Source organism: Silene latifolia, chromosome X (assembly GCF_048544455.1).
Source record: "Silene latifolia isolate original U9 population chromosome X, ASM4854445v1, whole genome shotgun sequence".
Classification (NCBI taxonomy): domain Eukaryota; kingdom Viridiplantae; phylum Streptophyta; class Magnoliopsida; order Caryophyllales; family Caryophyllaceae; genus Silene; species Silene latifolia.
In genome coordinates, this window is record NC_133537.1 from 264,493,318 (window position 1) to 264,504,281 (window position 10,964).

A 10,964-nucleotide genomic window follows, 5' to 3' on the forward strand; every position below is an offset into this window, starting at 1 on the left:
TTTGTTGCCCACACAAGAGCGAGGAATATCTTTTCGAGTTGCGAGTATTTGCACTCGTACTCCAAGAACTTCTTACTAAGGTAGTAGATAGCCCTTTCTTCACTTCCTACGGTTTGAGCTAGCATGGCACCCATGGCTGTTTCTGTTACTGTGAGATATAAACCAAGAGGTTGATCTCGTTGGGGTGGCATGAGCACTGGTGGTTTAGCCAATATCTCCTTTATTCGATCAAATGCCTTTTGACAATCATCATCCCACATGGTGTGATCTGTTTTCTTGAGCTTTTTGAAGATAGGCTCACAAATCATGGTGAGTTTCGATATGAATCGACTTATATATTGCACTTTTCCCAGGAATCCTCTGACTTCTTTTTCAGTTTGAGGTTGTGGCATTTCGATCAGAGCCTTGATCTTGGAAGGGTCTATTTCTATACCTCGTTGGCTAACGACGTATCCCAGGAGTTTGCCAGATGTTACTCCGAATGTGCACTTCTGAGGATTGAGCCTCATGTTGTACTTTCGTAGCCTTGCGAAAACTTTGCGAAGGTTCGCAATATGTCCTTCTCTATCCTTGGACTTGACAATCATGTCGTCTACGTATACCTCAACTTCTTTGTGCATCATGTCATGTAAGAGTGTAGTTGCGGTGCGTTTATATGTAGCTCCAGCGTTGATTAACCCAAACAGCATCACCGTATAGCAATAGGTTTCCCATTGAGTGACAAAGGCGGTCTTATACATGTCTTCTATGGCCATCTTGATTTGGTTATAACCCGCATACCCATCCATGAAGGATAGTAATGCGTGGTCTGCAGTATTGTCCACCAATATGCCGATATGTGGTAGAGGGAAGTCATCTTTAGGACTTGCTTTGTTTAAGTCCCTAAAATCAACACAAACACGGATTCTCCCATCCTTTTTGGGTACAGGTACTATGTTGGCTACCCAGTCAGAATACTCGGAAACTTTGATGAACCCGGCTTTGAATTGTTTGTCAACTTCTTCCTTAATCTTGAGAGCCCATTCTGTTCTCATTCGGCGAAGCTTCATTTTCTGAGCTTGAAACCTGGCTTAATCGGAATTCTATGCTCGGCGATATCCCTGTCGATCCCTGGCATGTCTTTGTAGGACCAAGCGAATACGTCTTTGAACTCGTTTAGGAGGTCTATGAAATCGGCCCTTTCGGTAGAGCTCAAGGTAGTCCCTATCCTAAGTTCTTGGGGTTCTAGTTCTGTCCCTACATTGATGGGTTCGGTGTCCTCTATTACTGGTCCCCATTCCCCTTCCTGTAGTATTTCTTTGGCTACGTAGGGAGGTATTTCAATTGAGTCTGGGTCTTGGTCATCCTCGTATCATAAATGCATTGCACTCAAGATAACACAAAGAGTAAGCAGAACCTGATTTATTCATATTAAAGTTTGAGAAAAGTTGAAACAAAGAATCCATATGATCTGTGGTAAGCGGCGCTAAAGGGACAGTGGTTGGGACATTTCCCGAACTACTGTTACTACTCGAGGCTAAGTTAGGAGAAACAAGGGGAATGGGGATGACGACAGGAGGAGACTCCCTAGTGACTTCTCTAGACTCCGACTCTGACTCCGACTCCGACTCTGACTCGAATTCATCGTCTTCTGGTTCTCCTTTGAACATCTCTCCTTCTCTAGTAGTGAGCTTGAAGAGTCTTCCTTGATTGTTGGTCCACTTGATTGATTTTCTCCATCCTTTCTGTTGATTCGCGTTTGTTTCTGTGATTAACGCGGTAGGGTTGAAGTGATCGTCTTGAAGTATCATGGTAATGATCTCATCCTGCGCGGCTCTAACAAATCGATCCTCTCCAAACAATAGACTAACGGCTTGTTCGTCTAAGCAAGGTGCTTGACGGGCTTTGACGGTAGGAACCGTTTCTGGAGGGATGAAGTAGCAATCGTGAAAGATCTCGATTCCGGCTAGCTTCCTCTCGAGATAGTGCCACGGTTCGGGAAAACCGTGAAAGAGTTCTAGGCTTCCTTCCTTAACGAAGTATCCGTTTAGGGTAGGCAGATAGGGTCGCATTTGGACTCCCACGTACTTACGGTTTTGAACTTGAGCAAGCATTTCGAGAACTTCCTCTTTGGTGGGTTTGTACCCTAGTCCAAGTGGTATCCTTTTTTAGTTGCCTTCCTTGTATGGTGCGAAGGTGTTTCTTCGGATGGGGTTTAAAGGCATTCCAGGGAAGTATCCCTGGGCTTTGAGTATGTGGTTGACCACCAAGTTGGAGTAGGGATCATAGTATAAGGGTGCCAATTCACTTTCTATGACACTTATGCTTTGGAAGCCCCCAAGTTCATATACTGGGTCTACAAGGACTTGATTGTTTGACTTCTTTTCGATTATTGCCTTGATAGGTGACGAAGTGATCGTCACCACTTTGCCATTTAGTGGGATTTTGATCTTTTGATGAAGGGTGGATGTGACCGCTTTAGAAGCGTGAATCCAAGGTCTTCCTAGAAGTATGTTGAAGGAAGCCTCAATGTCCACTATTTGGAAGTTAACCTTTCGCTCAATTGGCCATGTGGCTATGGTTAGGTTAACGAGTCCCACGACCTTTCGTCGTGTACCATCATATGCGCGAACACCTTGATTGGTAGGGGTCCAATCCGACTCTTTCATGCCTAATTTGTATACCGTTTTGAGGGGTATGACATTGACCGCGGAGCCATCATCTACCAAGGTCATTGGCACGTTCTTCTTTAGACAAATGACAGTGATGTAAAGAGCCAGGTTGTGACTAGCGCCAAAAGGTGGCAAATCTTCGTCTGAGAAAGTAATAGGATTACTTAGCTTCGGTGATTCTTGGAAGACCAAGTTGACCACCTCTTCGGGTGTAGAGTTATGTGCTACATTTAGCTCGGCCAAGGCTTGCAGTAAAGCTTGGCGATGTGGGAATGAGCTTGCTACTAGTTGCCAGACTGAAAGATCAGCCTTTGTCTTCTGTAATTGCTTGAGCAAATGATCAGTGGAGTCATCTTTGTTATCATTTGGCGTGACAACGTTGGTTGGACCATTTTGAGTAGTGCTTTGATATGGACGCCCCGAACGAGTTAGGTGGTCCACATCTTGGTCTTCGCCATTTTGGACTATTTCTTTGACTAGGGAGTTTTCAATGAGGTACTCGTCCTCGTCGTCATCGGCCCATACTCCATTTATTATAGTTAGTTCTCTCATTCTCATGATCTCGTCTTCTAGTCGTGTGATTTGATCGACTAGTTTATCAACCACGGCGACTATTTCTTGCATAGTAGCATTTTGAGAGAAGATTAGTGGCACATGCTCTTTAGGTGTTGCGTTGAGATCATATAAAGTTATCACCACATTTTCTAATTCCCAAACTTGTCTATCCACACTCCTTGCCCATGTGATGAAGTCGGAAATGGTAGGAGAGATAGTAGAGTAGAATCCTTCATTCTCAATCGCGTGGATCTCATCTTCAATTGGGGAAATGAGGTGTGAACAATCTAAGGTAGGTTCTTCACTTGTGATCACTAGAATCCCAAGAGGGTTCTGAGTGTTGTTGGGTTTACCTCCCGGCGGTATTGGTAGTTGACACGTCTGTCGCGTACCTGTCAAAAATAACCAACTGGTTCTAACTAATATAGCTAGGGAAGTCGGGTCGAATCCACAGAGAGGTAGAAATTTGTCGGCTGAATTTAAGTTCGTCTAAGTAACCAATTTGGGGGTTTATAAAATGTGGTTTCTAAACTAAGAGAATAAGGAAAAGAGAAATAAAAAGAAGGAGTTTAATCAGATAAAGGAGAATAGCTAAGACAAACGGTTCACCATAATCATCTGGTCGAGTAATCTAGGTCCCAGGTCAATGCAGTACGGTCTAAGGGGTAGCGAACGTCACCTTTCGGTCCTTAATTCACCCTAAAGTGTAAACAGTTTAACTTTCGCCCTCGCTGCAATACTCTATTGTTCGCTACTAGTCTGCCTCTTCCAACCTTTCGGTCCAGGTCAAGGTCCACTAAGAATAAGGGTCTAATTGCGTCGACTCAATTAGGCAATTACAATTAATTGTAGCATTTAAACAACAAAGACGGCACTAGCATTAACCTAGTAAATCGATTACTCTCCCTTCGAATCATGGATCCCCTATAGTCTTAGCATAGGGAAATTAGCTACTCATAATCGTCAGATTAACAATTACAATAACCAAATAATTAAAACTAAGCATGATGATAATACTATGGGGGAACGATTGAACAATTATAAAGCAAAGAGAAAAAGGATTTAAAAGCAGTAAATACGATTAAGAAATAAACTTAGATTGATAATACCGAATCCGAGTAACAAATGTAGAGAATAAAAATCCAAAGAACAGTGATAGAAGTAGCAATCGAAAATGTCCGTCGTCCCGAGATGGGAGTAACGTGATGTTCTCCTCAGTCTTATACTGAAAAATCGCCTTAAACCTAATCTATGGACTAATTACAAAAGCCCATAAAAGATTAGGCGGAAATAAGCTAAAAGCACACGAAAACCCCTCGATCGAGTAGAAAGATTACTCGATCGAACGCAAATCACTCGATCGAGCTAGAACAACCTCTCGATCGAGCACTGCTTGCAGAACTTCCTCGATCGACTCCTTTAAACTGGTCGATCGACCAATCTTGAGTGTGTAGAGCATTCGATCGAGCAGTAGACCACTCGATCGAGCTATATAGGCATGTTAGGACTTGAATTGCTTCCCGAACTCAGCTCACGCGTCTTCCGAATGTTAAATGTCCAAGCTCCAGCTCCTTATTTTCCATGAATGCATACAATTGGGACAATTAAGGCTCGATTTAGCTCCTCTTCAGTCAATTCCTGCAATTTACAATAAACGGACCAAAGTAGAATATTCGGGGGCATTTGTAGCCAGATGCTACATAAAAAGCATAGAAATACGTGCTGAAATAGGCTAAAAAGACTATACATTAGGCACGTATCAAATCTCCCCAAACCAAACCTTTGCTTGTCCCCAAGCAAATATGAATGCAACTAAGGGTGAACAATGGAACGGGACCAACGCATCAGCTACAAATCATCTACTAGAACCAATTTAATGCAACAAAATGACAAAATGGCAACTGAAAAGTGCAAATGAGTTAAATTAATGTTTCAAGCTTACTGAACCGTCGACCTTGCAAGACTCAAAGATGTCGGACTCTCACGGGTCGCTCGTCACTCAAAATCAGGCACAAGGTGAGTATAAATGTGAAAGATAGGAAGAGGCAAGACACTCACCTAACTCGACCTATAAGAACATGCATGCAGTTAACATGAATAAAGTCTCTACAACCGTACATATGCATTCCAACCATACTAATGACCAAGACACGTGCCGAGGACTTACATTTGGGTCAGTGAGGTAATGGGTAAGAAGGGGCTAAAATGAATTTGGATGTGTGGGGTTAATAGCCAGGCTAGCAACAGCGGATCCAAATATAGACTGCATCCCAACTTCGTACTCATAACAGCAAGATGAAACGGTGCAAAATTATGCACTAAACTCACAAAACACCAAAAATCGTCAACTCCCCATAAAATATAAATAAAGCATGGGAGTGTGAAACATTGTGCAATTCTCATTCTTTTTTTTCATTTTGAATTTTTTCTTCATTTTCCAATTTTTCTTTCTTCGCACTTTTCGTTCTCTTTTTTTTTCAATTCAACATTTTTTTTCTTTTTCTTTCTTTCCCTTCAATCTTTCCACCATCTTCTGAAATCAGATAAAATAACCATATTGCAATAAAACATTCCAGGAACTACTCGTTACTAGCTCAGCTAGGGTAGGAAGTATTATAGAAAGTAGTTGATAGGACAAGAAGGCAATTTGGCTATGTGAGGCTCATGGGTAGAATGAAATAAAGGGGACTGCCTCTCCTAACATGTGTCACCATCCACAGACCGAATGCATACAGGTATTAAGAAGACTAGACTCATGCTTATGCAAATTGATGTTACATGTCTTAGAGAGAGTACTACTCACATCCTAAATGAAACCGGTCATGAATGTCACCAGTTTTTAAGCTCTAGCCTCAGAATGTAATGTAGCTTGCCGACATAAAGAATCAAGTCTATTCGTTCAGATAAGAGAGAAACAAAAACTCGTAGATTATGCACATAATCACCCCAACTAAATGTCAAGAAAATGCAGGGCTCAAGTAAGGGTTCAAAGTAGCGTCAATGTTCAAACGTTCCGACTCAAATTAAACATGAAATTTTTCGAAAAATTTTTTTTTTTGGATTTTATGAAACAAACAACGATGCATGCGAGAATAATAAATATGGAAGCAGAAATGCAATGAAACATGCAGACACAGATATGGATGCATACCTCCCCAAACCAAACCGTACAATGTCCTCATTGTACCAAAAATAGGGAAAGAAATGCAAACTGAAAGGAAAAGGAGAGGCGGAGTCGGAAAACTTACAAAACGTCTTAAGGAGGGACCTCCCCAAACCGACCATGAACATGGGAGGTCAAAGGAAGTCAAGCAGTGGCTCCATAGACGTAGAAACAGCAGCTGGAGATCATAACTACTCGATCGAGCGCCTGGAACAGCTCGATCGAGTGAACCGGTGTATTGGAAGAGCTCGATCGAATGACGGATCACTCGATCGAGTTAGCACGGGTTTGGATCTGGTCGATCGAGGACGTTATCCCTCGATCGAGTGACAGCTGCATCAGAAAGCGCTCGATCGAGCACAAAATCAGTCGATCGAGTACTTTAACCTGCAAAAGACGCATTAAAAGCAAGGAAAATACAGAGGGGGTTCAAAACAGCGTCTAAAGTTTAACGTAAAGCTAAAGAAAAACAAATAGTTCAACAAAAGTACAAATAAAACTGTCCGGGCTGCCTCCCGGAGAGCGCTGGTTTAAGAGGTCCCGCACGACCTTTCTGGTATCAAGTAACTGGCGCGTCGAGCTCGTCGAAGCGCAAGACTTCAACGCGGTTGTCCGCTTCACTCGCCTCATGGTAATGCTTCACATATTGGCCATTCACCTTGAATCTATGACCCTCGGAATCTTCAAGCTCCACGGATCCAAATTTGGTGACAGCTGTCACCGTGTATGGACCACTCCACCTGGACTTCAGCTTGCCAGGAAATAGTCTCAGCCGGGCATTAAACAACAGCACCTTCTGCCCCACATGAAACTCCCGAGGTAGGATTCGCTTGTCATGCCATCTCTTCGTCTTTTCCTTGTAAATGCGCGAGCTGTCGTAGGCATTAAGCCTAAACTCCTCTAATTCATCTAGCTGCAAAAGACGATTCCGACCACACAATTTAGGATCATAATTAAGCTCACGAATTGCCCACCAGGCCTTACATTCCAGCTCAACAGGTAAGTGACACGATTTCCCATAAACTAACCTATAAGGTGATGCACCAATTGGTGTCTTAAAGGCAGTTCTATAAGCCCATAATGTGTCATCTAGCTTAAGACTCCAGTCCTTCCGTGATTTAGAAACTACCTTAGACAATATCTCTTTCAACTCGCGATTAGAGACCTCTACCTGACCGCTAGTTTGGGGATGGTACCCCAAACCACGCCGGTGTTGGACACCAACTCTAGACAGTATGGAAGTGAGTTTCTTTTCCTTAAAATGCATCCCCCCATCACTAATGACGACCCTAGGGACACCAAAACGGGGGAAAATGATCTTTTTGAACATCTTTATCACGGTCTTACCATCACAATGAGGTGAAGCAATTGCTTCAACCCATTTTGACACATAGTCTACAGCTACTAAGATGTACTGTTACCTTTCTTCGGACGGAACGGTCCTTGGAAATCAATGCCCCGGACATCGAAAACCTCAACCTCTAGGATGCCGTTTTGTGGCATCTCATGTCTCTTCGAAATGTTCCCCGATCGTTGGCATGCATCACAGTGAAACAACAAAAGACTTAGCGTCAAGCAAACAAAGAAGGCCGGTAAAAACCAGATCGAAGTACCTTAGCCACGGTGCGCGATGGACCGTGGTGACCACCATATGAAGAGGAGTGATAGCCTTCCAGGACTATTTTGGTCTCCCACTGCGGAATACACCGTCTGTAGAGACCGTCTGCACATTCCTTAAACAAGTAAGGATCATCCTGAAATCTTTGCTTAGCGTTATAAAGAAAACGCTTCTTTTGCTGATGAGAAAGATCAGGCGGCAGCTCGCCACTGACAACGAAGTTAGTTATATCTGCATACCAAGGTTCTTGGTTAACAATAGATGATACAACAGCAAATAAAGTATCGTCAGGAAAAGAATCATCAATGGGTAGAGAATCTTCCCCTTCTTGTCGCATCAGCCGCGACAAGTGATCAGCTACAACGTTCTCAGCTCCTTTCTTATCCTTAATCTGCAAATCAAACTCCTGAAGAAGGAGTATCCATCTCAGTAGCCGTGGTTTAGCCTCCTTCTTAGCAAGGAGATGCCTCAAAGCTGCATGGTCAGTAAAAACAGTGACTTCTGACCCAACTAAATAAGTACGAAACTTCTCTAAGGCATAAACTACAGCTAACAGCTCCTTCTCAGTGGTAGTGTACTTCACTTGAGCCTCATCTAGAGTTCGACTCGCATAGTAAATAGCATTCAAGGCTTTGTCTTTCCTCTGGCCAAGCACCACTCCTAGTGCATAGTCACTCGCGTCACACATGATCTCAAACGGCAAGTCCCAATTGGGAGGCTGTATGATCGGCGTGGAGACTAAGGCCTGCTTTAACCTGTTAAAAGCAGAAAGACAAGCATCAGTAAACACAAAAGGGGCATCCTTAAGCAACAGCTGTGTAAGTGGTTTAGCAATTTTGGAGAAATCCTTGATAAACCGGCGATAAAAACCGGCGTGACCAAGGAAGCTCCTCACCCCCTTAACATTAACAGGAGGTGGCAATTGCTGAATCACTTCCACCTTTGCTTTATCAACTTCTATTCCCCTATCAGAAACTAAGTGCCCTAAGACAACTCCCTCGTTGACCATAAAGTGGCACTTCTCCCAGTTCAGCACAAGGTTAACCTCAATACAGCGCTGCAACACTTTCTCAAGGTTAGACAGACAGTTAGAAAAATCACTTCCGTATACACTGAAATCGTCCATAAAAACTTCCATGATAGACTCAATATACTCTGAAAATATCCCCATCATACACCTTTGGAAGGTGGCAGGGGCATTGCACAAACCAAAAGGCATTCTGTGATACGCAAAAACGCCCTTAGGACAGGTAAATGTAGTCTTGGCCTGATCGTCTGGGTGGATAGGGATCTGAAAGAACCCTGAATACCCGTCTAAATAGCAGAAAAATTTATGAGAAGCTAACCTTTCTACCATTTGATCAATAAAAGGAAGGGGAAAGTGATCTTTCTTAGTGGCGGCATTCAGCTGTCTGTAATCTATGCACATCCGCCAACCAGTTACTACTCGAGTAGGTATTAATTCATTCTTCTCATTCTTAACTACAGTTGTCCCTCCTTTCTTCGGGACTACCTGTACTGGGCTTACCCATCTAGAATTACCTACAGAATAAATAATACCTGCATCTAGCAGCTTCATTACCTCAGCCATCACAACATCCTGCATCTTCTGGTTCAGCCTGGCCTGACCACTGTCTGCAAGGTTTGTGATCCTCCTCCAGCTCTATCCTGTGCATACAAATATCGGGACTAATCCCCGTGATATCGTCCAGTGAATAGCCCATTGCTTTCCTGTTTTTCTTAAGTACAGCTAACAAAGAGGTCAGCTGATCATCACTAAGCTTGGCACTAACAATGACTGGATATTGCTCTGTATCGTCTAGAAAAGCATATTTAAGATGAGAAGGGAGAGGCTTACGTTCCGGTACCTTTACCTCAATGGAGCAAAGAGTGCTGATCATTTGTTCCACCCGCTCCCGTCGTGCTCATCTAAATCATCAACAAGCAATTCCAACGCAGCGTCATCGTCCTCTCGGGCTATCTCGCACACTCATCAAAAAGCATGAGAGCTTCCGGTGGGTCCTTCATAAAAGAACCCGACCAGAAGTCATAAATAGACTCATCAATGATATCGACCGAATAGCAAGTGTCCTCTATCATTGGGTGGGCTAAATCTTGGGCAAACTAAATGTGATAGCGTCATCCCCTACTGCAAGAGTCAGACGCCCTTGTCTGACATCAATAACGGCCCCAGCTGTACAAAGGAATGGTCTTCCTAAGATAATTTGGGTCCGGGTGTCCTCAGCTATATCCAAAACAATGAAATCTACTGGGATGTAAAGCTTGCCTATTTTCACAGGCACATCCTCCAAGACACCTAAGGGTCTCCTACCAGATCTATCAGCCATCTGTAGGGTAATGTTAGTCACTTTGAAATGACTCATCTTCAGTTTCTTGCAGACAGGAAGGGGCATGACACTGACACTGGCACCTAAATCACAAAGGGCCTTATCAATAACCATATTACCTATGACACAGGTAATAGAAAAGCTGCCCGGGTCTTTCATTTTTGGAGGGGCCTTATTTAACAGCAGGTTACTAAACTCTTCCATAAAGAAATCGTCTCAAATTCACTCAAATTTCTCTTACGCGTCACAATATCTTTCATAAACTTAGCGTAAGTGGGTACCTGAGTAACAAGTTCAGAAAAAGGGACAGTTACCTGAAGGTTCTTCACGATGTCCACAAACTTACCGTCATCGTTGTTTCGATCCTTGCGTCCTTCAGACGACTTGGGAAGGGTACCCTGGTAGCGATGAGCGGTCCCGCAACCTTTCCCTTACCCTTATCAATGCGTGACGTCTCCACAGCAGGGGAAGATGACACGGTGGCGGTATTAGATACTGAATTAGGACTTCCGCCACTTAACGCACTGGATCGAGTACTTTGATCGCTCGATCGACCATGTTCTTCACTCGATCGAGTGATTTCTTCAGCCGAGTTGCTCGATCGAGTAGTACTATCGCTCGATCGACCA